Source organism: Capra hircus, chromosome 3, assembly GCF_001704415.2.
Source record: "Capra hircus breed San Clemente chromosome 3, ASM170441v1, whole genome shotgun sequence".
Lineage (NCBI taxonomy): Eukaryota > Metazoa > Chordata > Mammalia > Artiodactyla > Bovidae > Capra > Capra hircus.
Window position 1 is genome coordinate 58,518,590 of NC_030810.1, and position 22,837 is coordinate 58,541,426.

The 22,837-nt window shown below is 37.5% G+C and overlaps 1 protein-coding gene across 5 annotated transcripts in view; it reads left to right on the forward strand.

Moving 5' to 3' along the window:
- The window catches only part of ADGRL2 (adhesion G protein-coupled receptor L2), a 312,045-nt gene that overhangs the window by 59,781 nt on the left and 229,427 nt on the right, over positions 1 to 22,837 (forward strand). For all 5 annotated transcript variants that reach the window (XM_013962705.2, XM_005678182.3, XM_018045668.1 and 2 more), the window contains exon 2: positions 1,553 to 1,594. The gene's annotated coding sequence lies outside the window, so the exon portion shown is untranslated. The remainder of the gene's footprint in view (positions 1 to 1,552; positions 1,595 to 22,837) is intronic.

Below are 22,837 nucleotides of genomic sequence, written 5' to 3' on the forward strand. Positions count from 1 at the left end.
ATTTCAAGCTACACTAACACATTATAATTTTTATTCATGATTACTTTATTCAAAAATAACATTGAAGAATCTGAAATGTCATTATCCAAATAGTCAAATAAACACCTTTTCTGCATATGTTATCTAAAAACTTCTTAAGCTATCATCGTTTTGGCAGAGGGAGATGAATTGTGTGTTATTCTCTAGATTAAGTTTATGATACATAAAAGAGAAAATGACAAATATATAATGACTATATATATCAGGATATGAGAAAAGCATATTTTCTTACAGCTGACATGTTCCTTTATCTTAGAATTATTGACATTGAGAAAGATTATTTTGTACTAATTATTAAATGTAAAAGTCACTGTTAATTTAAAAATTTTAAAGGACACAATAAATTCAAGAACACATATGCTTTTTCATAATATAAATTTATTGTAATTCTTTACCAAGCGATGCAATTAAAACCTGTTTTCAATGAACAGAAAACAATAAGAAAATATATATCTCTTTATTATCACTTATTTAGTGTGTAAAAATAGGAGCATGGACTCCTAATTTTGTTTTTCAGCTTCTGTATCAGATTTTCAGTTCAAGATTCCACCAAGAAATGTATTTACATATAAATAGATCTAAGTCGTTAATGCTGACTTCAAGAATGTAAAATGCTCCTCAGTTTTTCCTTAAAGAGTTTTAAGTCCCATCTGTTTCAATGAAAAATTCAGTCGCGCTAAAGGGGAGAAGGAGAAGGCAATGGCGCCCCACTCCAGTACTCCTGCCTGGAAAATCCCATGGACGGAGGAGCCTGGAAGGCTGCAGTCCATGGGGTCGCTGAGGGTCGGACATGACTGAGCGACTTCGCTTTCACTTTTTACTTTCATGTGTTGGAGAAGGAAATGGCAACCCACTCCAGTGTTCTTGCCTGGAGAATCCCAGGGACGGGGGAGCCTGGTGGGCTGCTGTCTATGGGGTCACACAGAGTTGGACATGACTGAAGTGACTTAGCAGTAGCAAGGGGGAGAAAGAACAACAACAACAACAACAACAAAACACCACACTTGACAATGTTCTCTTAATCCAAGAATATTTGTTTGGGAAAAATAACATATTTTATCCCTGATTTTGAAAGTAGTTATCACAACAGTTGCTTAATCCAAAGGGGCTTCCCAGGTGGCACGGTGGTAAGGAATTCACCTGCCAATGCAGGAGACACAAGAAACATAAGTTCGATCCCTCAAGAGATGCTGGTTCAATCCCTTGGCCAAGAAGATCCCCTGGAGTAGGAAATGGCAACCTGCTCCAGAATTCTTGCTTGGAAATTCCATGGACAGAAGAGGCTGGTGGGCTATAGTCAATGGGGTCGCAAAGAGGTGGACACAACTGAGCAACTGAGGACACCGTTCTGTCCAAAGGCATGTAACACATGTTTAAACATTCTTAGAACACTGAACTGTGTTTTCTGCAATAGATTTACTTCATTTTATTTTGCTGCTGATGCATTACATTTGGCAGTTAGGATCCCTGTGGATGGAGATATAATAAATAATAATATTTCTTTGCTTTTCAGGGTATTTATGGCACAATGATAAATTTCGTCTTTCCCAGAATGGTAAGTAAAGAGCTCTTTCTATATTTAATAGCACTGAACACAAACAAGAAAAAGTGAATTGCTATAATAGAAGTGGAGTATCATTTGCTAAATGTGTTGAATTATCTGATAATTATAAGGTAGCATATACTCCTCAAATAAATGGATACCACATTCAAATTCTATAAGCATTCCAAAATACTCACCAAAATATGCTACAGGGCTCCTCAGAGGGAATCTAAGGTTTTTGTTTTCTCTGTTGGATTGCATTTGAACATAGTATATTCCATAGTTTATTTTCTGGGGTAATTTATTTTAAAATATACACAGATATAGAAATAAATGTGGCTTACATTCTGTGAGAAGAAAGATACATATTGAGAGTGGGTGAGCAAGAGTCCTTTGGAATTTTTACTGTTACATAAAAACTGATTGTAATTTATGTTTGACCAGGGCTTTGCAGCATCTGTGAATTTAAAAATGTTTGTTTTCTAAGAGCATATATCATAACTTCTCCTAGGCAAGCTAGCTACTATATGATTTTGTTTAAACACATAGTTTTGTTGTCTTTCTCTTTTTATGACTTAAAATGGTAATATTTAGTTTTAGTCTTAATCATAACCTCTTTATAATTTAGATAAGAATAAAAACCAATCTTATCAAAAGTGAAAGGTCAATGTAAAATGATATTTCTTAGTAAGCTATTTCTGTCTCCTATAAAGTTCTTCCCCCAGTGGTTCTTGCATATTACCTATAAAAAGAAGGAGTTTCTCACTGTAGAAAAATATACCTTGAGATAAACTAATCATCAAAAACTGCTATGGTAAGTGAAAAAGCAGAGCACATTATAAATATGTTATATATTGTGCTTATGTATTGAGGGAAGAGAGAATTGGGATCATACTATAGGCTTAGAAAAAGGACACAAAATGTACACAGACAGTGGGAATATGGGTAGTTTAGTAGTCTTCATTTCTTCTTTATTTTCTGAGTTTCCTATAATAAGTAGATATTCTTATCAGAATAACAGCATTATTTGAATAGCAGACTGTTCAAAATAGTATACTATTATTAATTAAATGTATATACATAAAGTTGAGGAAATACCTCTGCATCAACTTCATAGCCAAAATGATCTTATACAATTAAAAACAGACAAAAACCTTCCATTTAATCCCACAAGGAAGTAAAAATATAAAATGAAGATTAACTGGGTAAAAGTGTAAAATAAAATAATTAAATATTTAAAATAAGGTTGAAGCTATTACATTTATTAATTTTACTCTAATACAGAAATACTCCTAGAATTCAGGTGTATGTATGGAAAAAATAGTCATTTTCAAACTGAAATATAAAGATCTGCAGATTCACATTAGTTTTTAGCATATAAGAATTTGGTGTTTTATGAACTTTTTTTGGAAGAAGAAAAGATTAAGGTAGGAAAAGACCAAAACATGAAGGTACAACTTTAAACTCATACTTAAAATCCGTAGATCGTACTGGTTAATATTAGCAGAAAACTTTGACATAAAATCTACAGTGTGATTTACCCACCTACAACCAATTGCCTTTGCACATAAGTGCAGACTTATTTGGGAGAAGGCAATGGCACCCCACTCTAGTACTCTTGCATGGAAAATCCCATGGACAGAGGAGCCTGGTAGGCTGCAGTCCATGGGGTTGCTAAGAGTCAGACACAACTGAGCAACTTCACTTTCACTTTTCACTTTCATGCACTGGAGAAGGAAATGGCAACGCACTCCAGTATTTTTGCCTGGAGAATCCCAGGGACAGGGGAGCCTAGTGGGCTGCTGTCTATGGGGTTGCACAGAGTCGGACACGACTGAAATCACTTAGCAGCAGCAGACTTATTTTACCCACCTACAACCAGTTGTCTTTGCACGTAAGTGCAGAGTTATTTTAAGGTCCAAGATTAAAACAAAATAAAGTATGTTAGCAAAAAGTGTTGCTTTTCACCTTAAATAATGTTAATAAACCATATGTTAATAGTAAACATAGTAAATAATGCAACTAATCAAATATTTTTGAGCTTAAAGATTTCTTCTCAAGGGTATTTTATTATCCATTGTAAAGTCAGCATTAAAATATTGTCATTATTTCTCACAACTTATCTAGAAATAGGCCAATAATTTCAGAAGACAGCTGAGGGAGGGAGAGGTACTCCAGAAAGGATCTAGTAGAGTTCACATTAACACTTCCCAGGTCTTCACGTTCATCCTACTTGCTATCATTTTACATAAAATTATGACAGAACTAGTTCTCTAACTGCCTAGCTCACAAATTGGAAGGCACACTACCAAAGTTGGGAGGGGTCAGAGAAGAGCTTTCAAATCTAGTCACAACCAGTAAGAGTTGAGGAATCAAAGATTAGTTGTATGATATTGAGTAAGATGTACCATAAACTTGGGTTTAAAACTCCAGATCTGTTAAATAAAACAGTCATACTGGAAGATTTTTAATAAAATCTAAATTCTTTTCCAGCCCTGGAATTTTGCAACAAAATAGTATATCCTTAAACTTACTACACAGAACATGAGATAATACTGGGAGACTTTGAAGTTGTTACAAAGAAAAAGGTTTTAATGATTAAAAGAGTAAATTTCATTCATCTGCAAAATTCACTTACATTGATCTAAATTATATTCTGTAAATGAGGGATTAACTATTTTGACCATAATACCATTTTTAAGATGTATCTAAAATTTTAACCTGAATTTTCTCACTTTGCTTTGAATTATAGTATGTGAGAGAAAATCTAACATCAGCTTCTTCTAAAGAATGGAGGGCCAAATTCATACCTATTTGTATATGGGAATATAGATTTCTATAGGTTTATGCTGCCCGAATGCTAATCTGAAATACTGGTGCTAAGTCCCTTCAGTTGTGTTTGACTCCGTGCAAACGCATGGACTATATAGCCCACTAAGCTCCTCTGTGCATGGGGTTTTCCAGGCAAGAATACTGGAGTGGGTTGGCATTTCCTTCTCCAGAGCAATCTTCTCAACCCAAGGATAGAACCCACGTCTCTTATGCCTCCTGCACTGGCAGGCAGCTTCTTTACCACTAGCGCCACCGGGAAGCCCTGAAATACTGGGGGAATCAAAAGTTTTAATTTATAATGTTATCTTTTTAATCCACTCTATAGTATCTTTAGCACAACTAACATGACATTTTAGACAGATGATAGACAAAATCAACCTCTTGCCCATAATCAAGAGTAGAGTCGATGTGAGAAACCATTAAATAAATACATCTGCTTATTCAAAGTATTTCTAAGTGTGCAACTTTAAACAGCCAAAGTTCTGAATTACTATACGAAATGACTTGAAATGTAAACATATATTTTGTTGACATGTATCTGTTAAAACTGAACTTTAAAACAGAATAACTCTTTAATGTTATTAAAAATTTTTAATAGGTTGGAGATAAATGCCAACTATTTATATAAAGCAAATTTATCAGTGTAATTAATCTCTATTTCAAAAAAATAGATCTCCTCTTTCATTCTCAATGAACAAAGATTGAGTGTATATTTCTGTGAATAGTCATAGCATCTAATCTTCAATTAACAATAAAACGTACTATATTTCTAAGGACATTAGTAAAAATTCATAACTTTATTTCATTAATGATAAAAGTTCCATAATGGATTTAACTATAGCCAGTAGTCATTTTGCCATTTATTTTTTTAAATTCCACAACAGTTTCCAAAATATCTAATGTCAATTTTTAGGTCAGATTGATAGTTATATTAAAGCATTGTTAATTGACCAACAGGTTGATTACTTTTAACATTTTAAAAGGAGAAAGATGAAAATAGGCCTCTCCTTTTCTTTCAATTAAAATTGCATGCAATTATTCCTGAAGACTATAGATCTCTTTTGGGATTTCCGGTTTCAAACAACTTTTTGGTTCATTTCACAGGAATAATATTCATCTTAATTAGGAAAAACAATTGATGGGCTTTTTACAAGAGGGAGTTCACTCTGTGCACTGATTACTACCACTAGATTATCCTGTTTAAAGAGAAAAAAAACCCTTCTTTTAAGCAGATAGTTGAATATGTTATCTATTAGTAGCCATTGTCTTTGAAGACAGAATGTTTTTCTTGATGAATGGTTAATCCATTTTGCTTTAACCACCAAATCTTCCTAACCACTATTCCAAATTTATTTCTAAAATGTTTTCAAATATGTAAATACACCAATCAAATATATAAACAAAAATTATTAATAAATAAAAAACTCATGTGTGGTACATTACTGAATTGTTTTACACAGGTTATAAGGTTAAAACACTTGCTTCACTTAAAAAATATTTTTTAATATTTAGTAACTAAAAAAATAAAATCTCAAATACATAATGAGAAGTAACACAAACACTTGAGAAGTAATCACAAATACTTGAGTATCCTGTGACCTTTCAAGCTCTCAACTTCTTTTCTACAATTACTTAATGTCAATTCAAGGTTAAACATTGTTCGGAATTTTCTCTGTCCCTTGTTTTTTCCTTGCGATTTCGTCTCATGTATTTGCATCCCTAAACATACCATTGTTTGGTTTACATGCCACAGGACTGGAAAAGGTCAGTTTTCATTCCAGTCCGAAAGAAAGGCAATGCCAAAGAATGCTCAAAATACCGCACAATTGCACTCATCTCACACGCTAGTAAAGTAATGCTCAAAATTCTCCAAGCCAGGCTTTAGCAGTATGTGAACTGTGAACTTCCAGATATTCAAGCTGGTTTTAGAAAAGGCAGAGGAACCGGAGATCAAATTGCCAACATCCGCTGGATCATGGAAAAAGCAAGAGAGTTCCAGAAAAAACATCTATTTGTGCTTTATTGACTATGCCAAAGCCTTTGACTGTGTGGATCACAATAAACTGTGGAAAATTCTGAAAGAGACTGGAATAACAGACCACCTGACCTGCCTCTTGAAAAACCTATATGCAGGTCAGGAAGCAACACTTAGAACTGGACATGGAACAACAGACTGGTTCCAAATAGGAAAAGGAGTATGTCAAGGTTGTATATGTCACCCTGCTTATTTAACTTCTATGCAGAGTACATCATGAGAAACGCTTGGCTGGAAGAAGCACAAGCTGGAATAAAGATGGCTGGGAGAAGATCACCTCAGATATGCAGATGATACCACCCTTATGGCAGAAAGTGAAGAGGAGCTAAAAAGCCTCTTGAAAGTGAAAGAGGAGAGTGAAAAAGTTGGCTGAAAGCTCAACATTCAGAAAATGAAGATCATGGCATCTGGTCCCATCACTTCAGGGGAAATAGATGGAGAAACAGTGGAAACAGTGTCAGACTCTATTTTTCTGGGCTCCAAAATCACTGCAGATGGTGATTGCAGCCATGAAATTAAAAGACACTCCTTGGAAGGAAAGTTATGACCAACCTAGATAGCATATTCAAATCAGAGACATTACTTTGCCGACTAAGGTCCGTCTAGTCAAGGCTATGGTTTTTCCAGTAGTCATGTATGGATGTGAAGAAAGCTGAGTGCTGAAGAATTGATGCTTTTGAAATGTGGTGTTGGAGAAGACTCTTGAGAGTCCTTTGGACTGCAAGGAGATCCAACCAGTCCATTCTAAAGGAGATCAGTCCTGGGTGTTCTTTGGAAGGAATGATGCTCAAGCTGAAACTCCAATACTTTGGCCACCTCATGGGAAGGGTTGACTCATTGGAAAAGACTCTGATGCTGGGAGGGATTGGGGACAGGAGGAGAAGGGGATGACAGAGGATGAGATGGCTGGATGGCATCACCAACTCAACGGACATGAGTTTTAGTGAACTCCGGGAGTTGATGACAGACAGGGAGGCCTGGCATGCTGCGATTCATAGGTTTGCAAAGAGCTGGACATAGCTGAGTGACTGAACTGAACTGAACTGAACTGAATAATATGTAAATGAAAGTGACTTTTCCATTCAAAAGCAAGTCTTGAGATTCAGCCATTTATTACACAGAAGTATAATTTATTAGTTTAGACTGTTGTATAGTATCCACTCTATGACATAATTTATTTGTCCTTTTTAATGCTGATGAATTGTGGGATTGCTTCAGTTCTTTGCTTTTGCTTTTTACTATCATACATAGTGCCACTATGAACATTCTTCAGCATGCATAGATGGATAGGTACAAAAATTTCTCTAGGTCAAATAGTTCTCAACCTGGAGTGGTTTTGCCCCAAGGGAGTATTTGGCAACGTGTGGGAACATTCTTGCTTATCATAACTTGAGGTATGGGCTGCCTAGGTGACTAAGTGATAAAGAATCCACCTGCCAAAGCAGGAGACATGGGTTCGATCCCTGGTCCAGGAAGATCCCCTGGAGAAGGAAATGGCAAGCCACCTCAGTATTCTTGCCTGAGATTTGGAAAACCCTACAGTGGCCACAGGATTAGTAAAGGTCAATTTTCATCACAATCCCAAAGTAGGACAATACCAAAGAATGTTCAAACTATCATACAATTGTGCTCATTTCACATTCTAGCAAGTTTATGCTCAAAATCTTCAAGCTAGTTTTCAGCAGTACATGAGCCAAGAAGTTCCAGATGTACAAGCTGGGTTTTGAAGCAGCAGAGGAAACAGAGGTCTAATTGCCAACATTTGTTGGATCATGAAGGAAGCAAGGGAATTCCAGAAAAGGATCTACTTCTGCTTCATTGAATACGTGAAAGGCTTTGATGGTATGGATCATAACAAACTGTGGGAAATTCTTAATGAGATAGGAGTACCAGATCATCTTACCTATCTCCTGAGAAACCTGTATGCAGATCAAGAAGCAACAGTTAGAACTAGACATGAAACAACTGACTGGTTCCAGATTGGGAATGGAGTATGACAAGGCTGTATATTTTCACCCTGCTTATTGAACTTACATGCAGAGTACATCATATGAAATGCTGGGCTGGATGAATCATAAGCTGGAATCAAGACTGCTAAGAGAAATATCAACAACCTCAGATATGGAGATGATACCACTCTAATGAAGAAGAAAAATAAAAGAGCCTCTTGTTGAGGGTGAAAGAGGAGAATGAACAAGCTGGCTTGAAATTCAACATTCAAACTAAGATCATGGCATCTGGTCCCACCATTTCATGGCAATTAGAAGGGGAAATAGTGGAAGTAGTGACAGATTTTATTTTCTTGGACTCCAAAACTACTGTGAACAGTGACTGGAGCCATGAAATTAAAAGACACTTGCTCCTGGAAAGAAAAACTGTGACAAACCTTGACAGCGCACTAAAAAGCAGAGACAGCACTTTGTCGACCAAGTCCATATGGTCAAAGCCTGGTTTTTCCAGTAGTCATGTATGGATGTGAGAGCTGGACCATAAAGAAGGCTGAGCATGGAAGAACTGATGCTTTTGAACTGTGGTGCTGGAAAACTCTTAAGAGTCCCTTGGACAGCAAGGAGATCAAACCAGTCAATCCTAAAGGAAATAACCCTGAATACCTATTGGAAAGACTAATGCTGAAGCTGAAGCTCCTGTACTTTGGCCACCTGATAAGAAGAGCCAACTCATTGGAAAAGACCCTGATACTGGGAAAGATTGAGGGCAGGAGGAGAAGGGAGAAACAAAGGATGAGATGGTTGAATGGCATCATCGACTCAAGGGATATGAGTTTGAGCAAACTCTGGGAGATAGTGGAGGACAGAGGAGCCAGGCATGCTGCAGTCCACAGGGCCATGAAGAGTCAGACAACTTAGTGACTGAACTTGGGGTACACTACTGTTTTTTAGTAGGTAGAGACCAAGGATGCTCTAAATATCCTATAAGGTGCAAGACAGCCCCCACAACAAAGAATTATCTGAACTAAAATGCCAGTAGTACAAGATTGAGAAACTTAGCTCTAGAATATATTATTGAAAATGAAATTGCTGAGTCATACAGTATGGAAAATTTCATATTTATTAGATAATTGCTAACTGTTGTTCAAAGTATCAGTTTTATACTCCTACCAAGAGTATAAAGATCAATGTTCCAAAAGATCTGCCTTTTAACACTTAATATAGTCAGATACTTAAAAATTTTATTGATTTTTGTGAAGGAAAGTTAAAAAATTCTTATACTTTCAATTCCTGGAGAAGGAAATGGCAATCCACTCCAGTATTCTTGCCTGGAGAATTGCATGGACAGAGGAGTCTGGCAAGGTACAGTCCATGGGGTCGCAAGAGTTGGACATGACTTAGTGACTAAACCACCACTACCACTTTCAATTCCTTGACTACTTTGAACATTTCAACATTAAATTGTAGGTTTTTTATAGTTATCCTCTATCAAGTTAAGAAATTTTATTCTTAATTTCCTTTTTAAAAAGTCTTTGAAGATGTTTAATTTTATCAAGTGTTATTTCTTACATTGATTTAGAAGAAAATATGAGTTTTATTATAAACGGTTGCTGAGACCTGAAATATCTCTCACCCTAAGATTGTTTGGTGAGTGAGGTGAACATGAATTTCATGTCCTTTCTGGCACAAGGGAAAAGTGATGAACCCAGCATTCAGTGCTAGAATGCAATATAGATATGTCCTCATCAGTAACCTGATCTACAAATAAAACCATCCCATGGAGGGCTGCAAGGAAAACTGCAAGTCTTAAATGCATTAAAAAAAAAAAAAAAAAGAATTCTCCCTTGAAAATTTATCATCAGAAACCAACATTACTGTGTTTTCAGTAAGAATTTTATAATCTCAATTGTCTAAAGACTCAAAGATAAGAAATTAAGTTTAAACTTGTCCCTAGTTATGCCTTTTGTGCCCATCAGAATCAAATCTCCTCTGGAGAGCCTAACTTTACTCCATGCGGCTGAGAATTTTTACAGAAAAACATTCCTTAAGTACAAACCCACAATTAGAAATCACAAAGACACTGTAAAACAAACAAAATCAAAGCCCAAATCAAAAGCAGTGAAAGATAAACAAAAAGGAATCAGGTTAAAAAAAAAAAAAAGATAAAAAGCAGAATCAGACCCACAAAGACTTCAAGTATTGAAACTGCCATTTTCATTCTTTCTGGTCCTGTTCTTTTATTCCCATTCCTGTTGCCCATAAAACCACCTTCAAAAATTAAATTTTTTTAGAATTTAATTTCTGCAAAATAACATGTACACCCTCCTATAAAGTTAGAAATTAATAATATCATTAAATTAAACTTGTTAAGCTAAACCTAGTTGTACTGAGATGGAATTTGGTCTTAACATTCATGTTTCAAACTATAAGAACTGTAGTGAATAAATCAATAAATAAGGGTAGAAATGAGAATATTTTAGTCAAATGAACAAGTATCATTATAAATACTGTAGTAAGTTAAAATAATATATCGCTAGCTATAATACAGAAATTTTTTCAGTCTTTGGTTTTTTAAATAGATTTCCTTTAGCTAAATACTCATAATGATAGATAAACTTTTATTTGTGCAGCATATTTCCACAACACCGTGAGGCTAGTAGAATCCTAGCTCCCTGATGAGGGATTGAACCTGGGTCTTTCGCAGTGAAAACACTGATTCCCAAGTACTGGCCCACCAAAGAATTCCCAAGTATAGTGTTTCTTTTTCAACAACCTTCAAATATCTTTACATTTGTGTTTTGAAATTTTTAAAAAAGGATTTGTTTTCTCACTTAACCTTGCACCACTGATTGGTCTCATGCTGGGCGGTTGGCCAAAGCTGAGCCAATCATTGTCTGTCCTTGTAATTTTATGAACTGGAATCACAAAACAGACTCCTGAGCAAAGAGAGAATATATCACTTGATGAATCCCAGGGAAGACTGATTCTGCACCTTAATTCCGTTATTAAACTTTCTAGGGATTTATGAACCAGTAAATTACCTTTGCTGAAGCTTGAGTTGTTTCTGTAACTTGCAACCAAAACAGTCCTAATATCCTTATATAAAGAAAATTAAATTCTGATATGGTTTTCCTGCATGCTGATAGTCATAGGAGGCAATGATTGAATAATATTTTTAACACCTTTTTCACCATAAGGGAAGGGAATTGGGAAGAGTTCCTGAGTGAGTTTTTTTGAAGCCCTACCTGGATCAGAACATACCTCTCCCCTCTGACTTATTCCAACACAGGTCAAAGTAAAGATCAGTTCAGTTCAGTTCAGTTCAGTTCAGTCACTCAGCCGTGTCTGACTCTGCGACCCCATGAGTCACAGCACGCCAGGCCTCCCTGTCCATCACCAACTCCCGGAGTTCACTCAAACTCACGTCCATAGAGTCGGTGATGCCATCCAGCCATCTCATCCTCTGTCGTCCCCTTCTCCTCCTGCCTCCAATCCCTCCCAGCATCAGGGTCTTTTTCAATGAGTCAACTCTTCACTTCTGGTGGCCAAAGTATTAGAGTTTCAGCTTTAGCATCAGTCCTTCCAATGAACACCCAGGACTGATCTCCTTTAAGATTATTTCTTATGACAAGGTTTAGGGACCACTACTATATAGACAAACTTCTGGAATCTAGAGGGCTTCCATCAGGAAGTCATTTCTGGTTGTAATATTACTTTCCAGTTACTTTCTACCTGAGATTTTACATGGCCTGAATGGAAGAGGAAAGGACTGAAATTTAAGGGATGAGTATAACAATTACTGAGCATTTTATGCTATGTTAAGGACCTGGCTGGTGTGTTTTATTTTTAGTTGTTAAGGGCTGCAATGTGTCCCCCCAAACTTCATGTGTTAAAGTTCAAACTCCCTGGAATTCAAAACATGAATATATTTGCAGGTAGTCTTTAAAAAAGTTATTAAGGTTAAATGAGATCATTGGGAGTGAGCCCTAAACCAATAAGACTGCACTCCTTTTAAGAAGAGATTAAGTTCCAGACACACAGAGGAAAATGACATGAAGACACAGAGAGAAGACAGACATCTACAAACCCGGGAGAGCTCTCAGAAGAAATAACCCTGTCTCTCAAATCTACCCATAAAATTTCTTTCAAATGTCTGCTCTACTCTTTGTTTTCATTATTACCACCTTAAGACTGTGTTTTTCTTATTTGAAATATTCAAATAACTATCAGTTCCTCATCTTCATCTTCTAATTCAAACATTCATAGTCATGCTAGCAAAGCCACTAGATTGTGGATTTGTTGAGAATGAAGTCTGCTTTGTACTCTTTTCTTATCTGCTGTATATAATTTAAGGTTCTTAAACCCGGCTGTGCATCAGAACTTGGGTGGCATTTTTTAATAGTCTGGGGTCTCAGACTATATCTGTTGAATCAGAATCTACAGGCTTGTGGGCTAGAAATTGGTATTTTTTGTGTTCCTAAGTTGATCATGTAAGTAATGGGCAATTATTACTTTTATTCACCCTTTTTACTAACAGTCATATAACAGCTTCCTCAAAACTTTCTACCTTGACCTTTTTCCTATATTTCTCGCTGTGCCTTCCATTATCAAGATATGTTTTGAATAATAAATCTACTTATACTTTTTAAAAGTAAAATGGTTATTCTTTTACACTGACAATGAATTTTAAGAATTTTCTTGTTGAAGGCCTATATCTATCGCATGTTATGTCCATATCCTGAGAAGCTACAAAAAAAGTGAGGAAAATACTTTAATATGTATAACAATAAGAATATATGAAGCTTATCTAATCTGTTCACTGTGAAACTGATTTAAGTAGGTCTTAACCCTAGGATGTTCCCTTCAATACTGCCTCCAACTATATGAAAGAGTTGGCAGAAACACTGACTTCTCTTGTATTTTGTGGCCTGGCTCTGTTCATATTAATACAAATTGTGTGGTAGGAACACAGAGGAAAAGTGGGTTTAGAGTTCGCCCTGGGAAAGGAGGAAGAAGAAATGTCTCAAATGCTTTTCTAGTCCTCCATGTGTGCTCAGTTGCTTCAGTCGTGTCTGACTCTGCAACCCCGTGCACTGTAGCCCACCAGGTTTCTCTGTCCGTGAGATTCTCCAGGCAACAGTACTGAAGTGGGTTGCCCTGTCTGCCTCCTGGGGATTTTACTGACTCAGGTATGGAACCTGCGTCTTACATTGGCATTGTCCTTTACCACTAGTGCCACCTGGGAAGCCCCTAGTTCTCCATATTGTAAGCTTAATTTATACACCTATCATACAGAAGGGCTCTGCAAGTGGTGTGCTAGTGGTAAAGAACTAGCCAATGCAGGAAACCTAATAGATGCTGGCTTGATCCTTGGGTGGGAAAGATCCCCTAGAGAAGGAAATGGTAACCTACTCCAGTATTCTTGTCTGGAGAATTCCATGGACAGAGGAGCCTGGCAGGCTACAGTCCGTAGGATCACACAAAATCTGAAGTGATTTAGCTCATAGCACATATCATATTGAAAAACTTGACAACTTTGTACTCTGAATGGAAAAACCTACTGTTTTTCTTTTTTTATTTTATTTTATTTTATTTTTGGTTTTTCTTACTTAAAGAAAAAGAACAGCTTCAAGACCTAAAGCAGTGGCTCTTTGTATCTACTTACAGACAGAAAACATGAATCTAGAAAAAGATAACAAATGATGGCAATACTTAGAGACAAACTCTGCTATTAGTCAATACTTAGAATCAAAGGCACCCTTTCTAACCATCCTTAGACAACAAAAGAAAAACTTGCTGAATATATCAGCCAAATTGATTAATTCTACTGATGTTTGTTTTGTGTCTATTATATCAACCATAATATAAGTAGATTAAAACAGACATGACTGCTGACTTTGTGAAGTTTTCAGTTAACAGAAGTACTGGTTTAAAAGAAAAGAAAAAAAAAAAAAAGAGGGATACTTACAGGAGCCTGGAATGGAGTCAGTGAGGTAAAGTGTATGAGAAGAGATCATGCCCAAACCAAACTTCCTAGAGGGACCACTTATTTTCTGTTCAGATGTCAACAGCCAGGAGTATCTTGGAACTTGAACAAACAAATGAGCATGACCTTTTTCAGTAGAGTCTTTGCAACCTGTGTATGTGTATACTTTTCAAAAAGCTTGGTACAAAATATAATATTCCATGGTCTACTTTTCCTGTTCTAAATGTATAATTCATATATTCATTACACAAATATTTTATTTAAAATATTTATAAAATTAGACCATTTAAGCAGACTTAAAGACCTCAGTATGAAGTAATATATTAACCAACTACCTAGTTCTTGACTTATTTTTTCCTAGTTTATGTGTCTAACTCTACACATGAACATCTCCAGATGGTCAATACTGAAATCAGATTGATTATATTCTTTGCAGTCAAAGAGGTAGAAGCTCTATACCGTCAGCAAAAACAAGACTGGGAGCTAACTGTGGCTGAGATCATGAACTCTTTATTGCCAAATTCAGACTTAAACTGAAGAAAGTAGGGAAAACCACTAGACCATTCAGGTATGACCTAAATCAAATCCCTTAAAATTATACAGTGGAAGTGAGAAATAGGTTCAAGGGGTCAGATCTGATAGACAGAGTGCATGGAAAACTATGGATGGAGGTTCGTGACACTGTACAGCAGGAAGGGATCAAGACCATCCCCCCCAAAAAAGAAAGGCAAAATGGCTGTCTGAGGAGGCCTTACAAATAGCTGAGAAAAGAAGAGAAGCTAAAGGCAAAGGAGAAAAGGAAAGATATAACCATTTGAATGTAGAGTTCCAAAGAACAGCAAGGAAAGATAAGAAAGCCTTCCTCAGTGATCAATGCAAAGAAACAGAGGGAAAAATAGAATGGGAAAGACTAGAGATCTCTTCAAGAAAATTAGAGATACCAAGGGAACATTTCATGCAAAGAAGAGCACAATAAAGGACAAAAATGATATGGACCTAACAGAAGCAGAAGATATTAAGAAGAGATGGCGAGTATACACAGAAGAATTATACAAAAAAAAGATCTTCATGACCCAGATACCCATGATGGTGTGATCGCTGGACTAGAGCAAGACATCCTAGAATGAGAAGACAAGTGGGCCTTAGGAAGCATCACTATGAACAAAGCTAGTGGAGGTGATGGAATTCAAGTCGAGCTATTTCAAATTCTTTTTTTTTTTTTAATTTCAAATTCTAAAAGATGATGTTGTGAAGGTACTGCACTCAAAGAGCCAGCAAATCTGGAAATCCAGCAGTGGCCACAGGACTGGAAAAGGTCAGTTTTCATTCCAATCCCTAAGAAAGGCAATGCCAAATAATGTTCAAACTACTGCACATTTGCACTCATCTTACACACTAGCAAAATAATGCTCAAAATTCTCCAAGCCAGTTTTCAACAATACATGAACCGTGAACTTCCAGATGTTCAAGCTGGTTTTAGAAACGGCAGAGGAACCAGAGATCAAATTGCTAACATCCGCTGGATCATCAAAAAAGCCAGAGAGTTCCAGAAAAACATCTACTTCTGCTTTATTGACTACACCAAAGCCTTTGACTGTGTGAATCACAACAAACTGGAAAATTCTTCAAGAGATACCAGACCACCTGACCTGTCTCCTGAGAAATCTGTATGCAGGTCAAGAAGCAACAGTTAGAACTGGACGTGGAACAACAGACTGGTTCCAAATCAGGAAAGGAGTACATCAAGGCTGTATATTGTCCCCCTGCTTATTTAACTTCTATGCAGAGTACATCATACGCAATGCCACGCTGGCTGAAGCACAAGCTGGAATCAAGATTGCCAGGAGAAATTTCAATAACCTCAGATATGCAGATGACACCACCCTGATTGCATAAAGCAAAGAAGAACTCTGATGCTGGGAAAGATTGAGGGCAGGAGAAGGGGACTATAGAGGATGAGATGGTTGTATGGCATCACTGACGCAATAGACATGAAGTTGAGCACACTCTGGGAGTTGGTGATGGACAGGAAAGCCTGGCATGCTGCAGTCCATGGGCTCGCAAATAGTTGGACACAACTGAGCAACTGAACTGAACTGAACTGAACTATGTGTCTAACATCATGGATCCTTCAGATTATCATCTTAACCACAAAGAACAATAACATTTTAGTCCTTTCAGACTTGGGTTAGCATCTCCACAGATAGGAAAATCAGTATTTTCTCTATCAAGCTATATCTTTGAAAAAGTCTGACTAAAAGAGGTTCTCTTTTTATTTTGAAATAGGCCTAATTATATCTTGCAGCTTCTTAATTTTGTCTCCTTGGGCCATTCAGAATAAAGCTAAACCTTCTTTCAATACTTTTTTAATTAAAAAATATGGGTGATATTTTTATAAAACTAGGATAGGTTTAGTAAAGAAGATATGAAACATTGAAAGGCAGAATTAGCTATCTTGCCAGTACTGAAAGCAATCATATTAAAATTTTTGATATATCTATTTCTGGTTTTTCTATACTGTAAATAGTTTTGATTCTCTGTTATTTCACTTATTTCACATAATTTTATCATATGTGAACATATACACACATACATAATTTATTTTAGTTTCCATCTATTGGAAGGAGTCTGTTATAGAGGATAAGTGGGCAATACTGGAGATAGACAGGTGCAAATTGAAGCATTATCATTCACTAGCATTTATGGCCTTGGATATGTTACTCAATCTCTCTCAGTTTCTGTTTTCAATTCTATAAACAGACCCCATTATTCGGGTTGTAGGTAGCATTAATTAATATACAATGATTAGCTCCATGCCTAGTGAATAAAAATGATGAATAATGATTCAAATTATTATTATTTTCTTTATAGTGTAACAACTTTCAATATAAAAGTTCCTCAGTTCTTCTAACCTTTTTCCTATGAAAGTGAAAGTTGCTCAGTTGTGTTGGACTCTTGGTGACCCCATGGACTATGCAGTCCTTGGAATTCTTCAGGCTAGAATACTGGAGTGGGTAGCCTACTCCTTCCACAGGGGGTCTTCCTGACCCAGGAATTGAACCAGGGTCTCCTGAATTGCAGGCAGATTCTTTACCAACTGAGCTATCAGGGAAGTCCCTTTGCCACACAGACTGCTAGAAGTTGTCTCATCTTTTCATTCATATCTTCCTGAAAATCTTGCTCTCAGAATTGAGCATGATAATCTGAACAGCTTGAAATTAGTCAGATTATGTCCTCCATTATACTATGCAGATCACAAATTAATGTGGCCAAATTTGTTCTTTTTCTTCTCTCTTTATTCTTCTTCCTTTCCTCCTTTTCCTCTCCCTCCTCCTCATCCTTCTTGTAATCATATTATACCATTGATCCACTGCCGAAAAAGTTCCTCTGTTTTCCCCTGAGTACTAAGTCACATGGGCTTTCCTGGTAGCTCAGATGGTAAAGCATCTGCCTACAATGCAGGAGACCTGGGTTCGATCCCTGGGTTGGGAAGATCCCCTGGAGAAGGAAATAGCAACCCACTCCAGTATTCATGCCTGGAAAATCCCATGGACCAAGGAGCCTAGTGTGCTACAGTCCATGGGGTTGCAAAGAGTCGGACACGACTGAGTGACTTCAGTTCACTTCACTTCACTTAAGTCACATATCCCTCAGATCAAATTTAGGCAGTTGGTGTTTTGGTCCCAAGACAGGACTTCACAATTATTCCAACCAAGTTGCACATTGTTAGATTTTGTTCATCTTCTAGTTGTTAAGAACTTCCTTAATCTTCTAATCCAGTGTATTTAATCACCTTCCTTATCTCATGAAACTGATTTTTGATAGAAATGTCTTAGAGTTTTACCTCAGTCATTGATAAATATGTTCTCATCAGACAAGGCCAGAGACAGAGGCCAGTGGTTTATCTCTGGACAAACCCTCCTCCAGAGTGACATAGATTAATTAAAACTGCATTGGGTGCAATCATTCAGCCAGATATGAAAACATATAATATTACCAGATATCTAGTACATTGATATGCTAGTCTATTAACTTTATAGAACAGAACATATAAAATTGGGCTGAATAGCTTATTCTTGCTGAATTTACACTTTTTCCTAATTACCACTTTTTAAAAATGCTCACAAAATTGTCTAAGTATGATCTAAGTAATTCTCCCCCATGCAACATCAGTTGCATGGATCTGAAGTTGGCAGACTCTGCCATTTTTGAATATAAAGCATTCTGCTTATCCCCTCTACTGTATTTTCTCAAAGGTAACTAACTAAATACTCCATCTCATTTAGAAGTCTCTGGTAGAAATTCATAGAGGCCAAGAGGCATATGATCAGCTAGACTAGTCAGGGTCTCCCAGTAGAGCATACAGGTGAGGTACTTAAACTGTAGTCTTAACTATTGATATTTTGCCTCAAATCCTAGCTCAATACTTCTCTAGTTGTATCAGATTATTCAACCTGATATAATGCATACTTTATAGAGTTGCTATGATGATTAAATGAGTGAATGTATATACTGAGTGCATGATATCTATTAAGCACTCAATAAATGTTGCCTGTGTTATAATCCCTTTACTTATTGTGTTTTTCCAGTTTTAGCCAGTGTCTAGTGGTCAGATTTTATTCATTCAAAAAATATTTATTGAATAGGGCTTGGTTCATACAAGGCCTGGATATACTGTACTGAACAAATCAAAGTCCTTGCACTCATAGAGCTTACATCCTAATACAGGAGAAAGAAGTAGCTGAAATATGTAAAATAATGGTGGCCAGTGATTAGAGGAATGAAAATTTTAAGGGTTAGAGAATGTTAGAGGGAATTATTTTAGGAAGCATGGTCTGGGTCCTCTCTGAAGAGGTGACATACAAGCAGAGATATGAATGAACCAGCAGGGAAGAAACACAAAGGGGTAAAGACATTTTGCTTTCTCTAGTTCATGAATGATTTTTACTTTTTCAACTTTAGAAAATAGGCCTGCTCCTGTACGAATATTATATCTCATTTCATGCTAAGGAGATCATTTTTGGTTCTCTCTAGCCTTTTTCACAAGCCCCAGCTTATTTTGTGCTTTAGTCTTGCTGATGTTATTTTTATGGGTCTATGCTACTCTCTAATATCTGTGCTTGATTTCATGTCCCTTTTTACCACCTTTTGCACATGCTGTTTGAAATTCAGAGCCTGACAGTAGGTCCCTGTGCAGCACACTGGTTTCTCTAGTTTCCTCCTCATTTTCTTGCTCATTAGAATCATTTGCGTTTGTATATGCAGAACACTGCTTACATCAAACATCAAGAGCGCATGGCTGCTTTTTCCTAAGGTCCCAATCTTTTCCATTTTTACCTACTAGTTTCTGTCAGAATTGGGTCCAGAGTAGAGTTCCCCTTACTACTTACTCTGCCTTCTGGGAAATGAAATTATTAGCAAGGCTGGTCAAGAAATTGTCAGTGTTTTACCTTCAGAGGAATGAAGGTTTCTGTAGGTACTTTGAGACTAATATCCCTAACACTAAGATGTGTTGCTGCCCTAATAATTTTCTTGTCTGTACTAGAAAAGCATCCTTCTGGCTGAGAAGTCTGTAACACAATCATGTAGTGCTATCTCTTCTCTGTGTCTCCTCATTTTATGCTCATCTAGATTTTTCTCCAGTGTTCCTCTACCCGCTTGAATTTACATGTAGCTTCCTCGGTTCTCACCAGATTATTCACCTACATTTTAAAAAGCATGATCTAATTTAAAATAAACTGGATTAAAGATTAACTTGTTTATATCCCTAACCTTTGTAGTACCAGGGACCAATTTCATAGAAAACAATTTTTCCAGAACTGGGAGTGGAGAGGATAATTCAAGAGCATTACATTTATTGTACACTTTATTTCTAATCTGTTGCTGCCACTGATCTCATGGAAGGTGCCAGTATGAGGCCCGGAGGCATGGGGATCCCTGGTTTATATGACCAAACTTTATACCCAGGAAACCAGGAAGTTTTCATACTGTGTTATATTAACAAGCAGAGTGAAATCCCAGAAAACTTTGGAATAGAAAGTGTATTCTATTCTAATGAAGCCATACACTAGCTTGCAGATTTGTTGCAGGAAAGGGGACCCCTTCCAGGGCCCGAAACCGGGCTCTTGTCTAACACTCGGAAATGAATTGTCTGAGGAGACACATGTGCTGACAAAGCAAGAGATTTTATCGGAAAGGGCACCCGGGTGAAGAGCAGTAGGGGAAGGGAACCCAGGAGAACTGCTCTGCCACATGGGTTATGGTGATGGGATTAGTTTCCTGGTTGTCTTTAGCCAATCATTCTGACTCAGAGTCCTTCCTGGTGGTGCACGCCTTGTTCAGCCAAGATGGCTGCCAGAGAGGAGGAGTCTGGGAGGTGGTTGGACCTGTGGTGTCTCCTTTTGACCTTTCCTGGACTGTTCCAGTTAGTGGAGGCTTATTAGTTTCATGTTCCTTATGATCTCCTGTCATAAAACAACTTATGCAAATGGTTACTATGGTGCCTGGCCAGGGTGGAAGGTTTCAATCAGTGTGCTTCCCCTAAGAGCTCCCCCCTGAGAGACTTCATACTCAAGATACTTCTTGGGAATTGGGGCGGAGGTCTCTTTCTTCTGTAACTTCTTCCTGCTGTGCATGGGCGTAGGCCTGCCTAGAAGAGCAGAAGTCTCTCTCTACCTGATATAAGTCAATGTATTTTTTGTCTGAAACCAGCATTCACCCTTGTAATAACAGCAATTTAGTTTGAAACTGTTGGCTCCTCTCAGAGATGAAATAGCTAGGGGCCAAACAGGAAACCTAACAGAATGGTCATCACTGGTCCCCGGAAACAGTAGGCAACATTTGGGGTGAGGGCTGCAGGGTCTGACTTTTTTTTTTTTTGGTTGGTGGTGAGGCAACAGAGCTCTGCTCCAGGAATCTTGTGTTTAGTCTGGTTACCATCCTCCACCTGGGTGGGGGCTCAAAGACATTGTTATGCATATTTCTCTGAGTAGGAACCAGGACCCTATCTGGAGGCTGTACTACCATTTGAGTGTTTCTCTTGTTTCTGTATCCCCTCTCTTCCCTGATTAGCCATTGTTTGAATCCACCCTTTGGAACTCAGGGAAGGTCAAGGAGGCTGATTGAAGCCTATATCTTACAGACGGGAAATAGAGAACACAGTGTTATGCACCGAGCCCGTATCTCCGAACCAACCGAGACAGCGAACAAGTCCACCACAGTAATGCAAAGGCAAGAAGGGAATTTTTTATTTCTAGCGCGCTAGGGCTCAAGCCTCATCTGACGCAGCGGAATCAGACGAGAGCCCCGAACGAAGCAGTATGGCGGTTTATATACAGTCAGCTCTTTGTCTCAGTTACAGGGTACTTGGCGATACCTGATTGGACAGGCAGAATGAGCTCATGCAACGCCTTCCTTATGCTATCGCGTATAGAAATTTTTCCTTATTTGGTTAAGGAATGTTCTTCAAGAAAACAGGAAACATGACTCAGGTCCCCGGCGCTGGTATGCACCTCACTGAGCTGACCAGCCTAACACACAGAACAGATCTCTATTCCAGAGCCTCACAGAGTTCTACTCAGTTTTAATTTAGGGAACTAGGCAACTATGACTGTGATAACTTCGTGTCAAATGGAGCATAGGACTGCCTCAGCTTGGAGTATAGACATTGAACTGGAAGTATTCCTGAGTTTTAAGTTCTAGATCTGAGTCTTGTATGATTAAAATCTCAATCCCTTGGTCTGCCATTTTGATGTAACAGACCCAGTTAAAAGTAGTTGGAGGAGTAATAACTGGAATTTAGTAGACAAAATAAATCTCCTTTCTTTTTAGAAGAATAGGCCTGAAACCCAGTCTGGACCTGGCACTTCAGGGAGACTTGTAGCCAGGTACCCAGTTGCCTAGTTTTATAAAAAGTAAGGTTGCAGTTACTAGCTTCCAGCAGATATTGTTTTGAGAATGGTGGCATCCAAGCCTGACACGACTCAGAAAACTCAAGTGTTTAGCAATACAAGGTCTAATCTGAAAGTACACCCATAGCATCACCTAGTTATTTCTCAGGATGGCTGAACCATAGCTACTCTATTTTGACTTTTAATTGTAAACTTTTCCTTAATAGCCAAAGCAGATTTCACTGTTAATGACGTCAGTGTTTCTCTAGGTATGAGAAGATGCAAGAATTCTGACTCATAAAATCTTCTCCTGAAAAGATATAACTATCTGAAGGCCTGTTCGGCCAGTTTTTGTTTTTTTGTTTTTTTGTTTTTTTTTCTAGAGCACAGAGTGCCTTATTCCTGATTTTTGCCCTGAACTCCTTTCAGGGGCATTGAAGGTCAGCAGTTGCAGTGGTCACAATTTAATCTTTGTAGATGTAGATGGCAAGTGTCAGTCTTCAATTGGCAAAGCCCCTTTTGGCTCATAAACTTGACCATGATTCTGAGGGGGGCATTTCATGA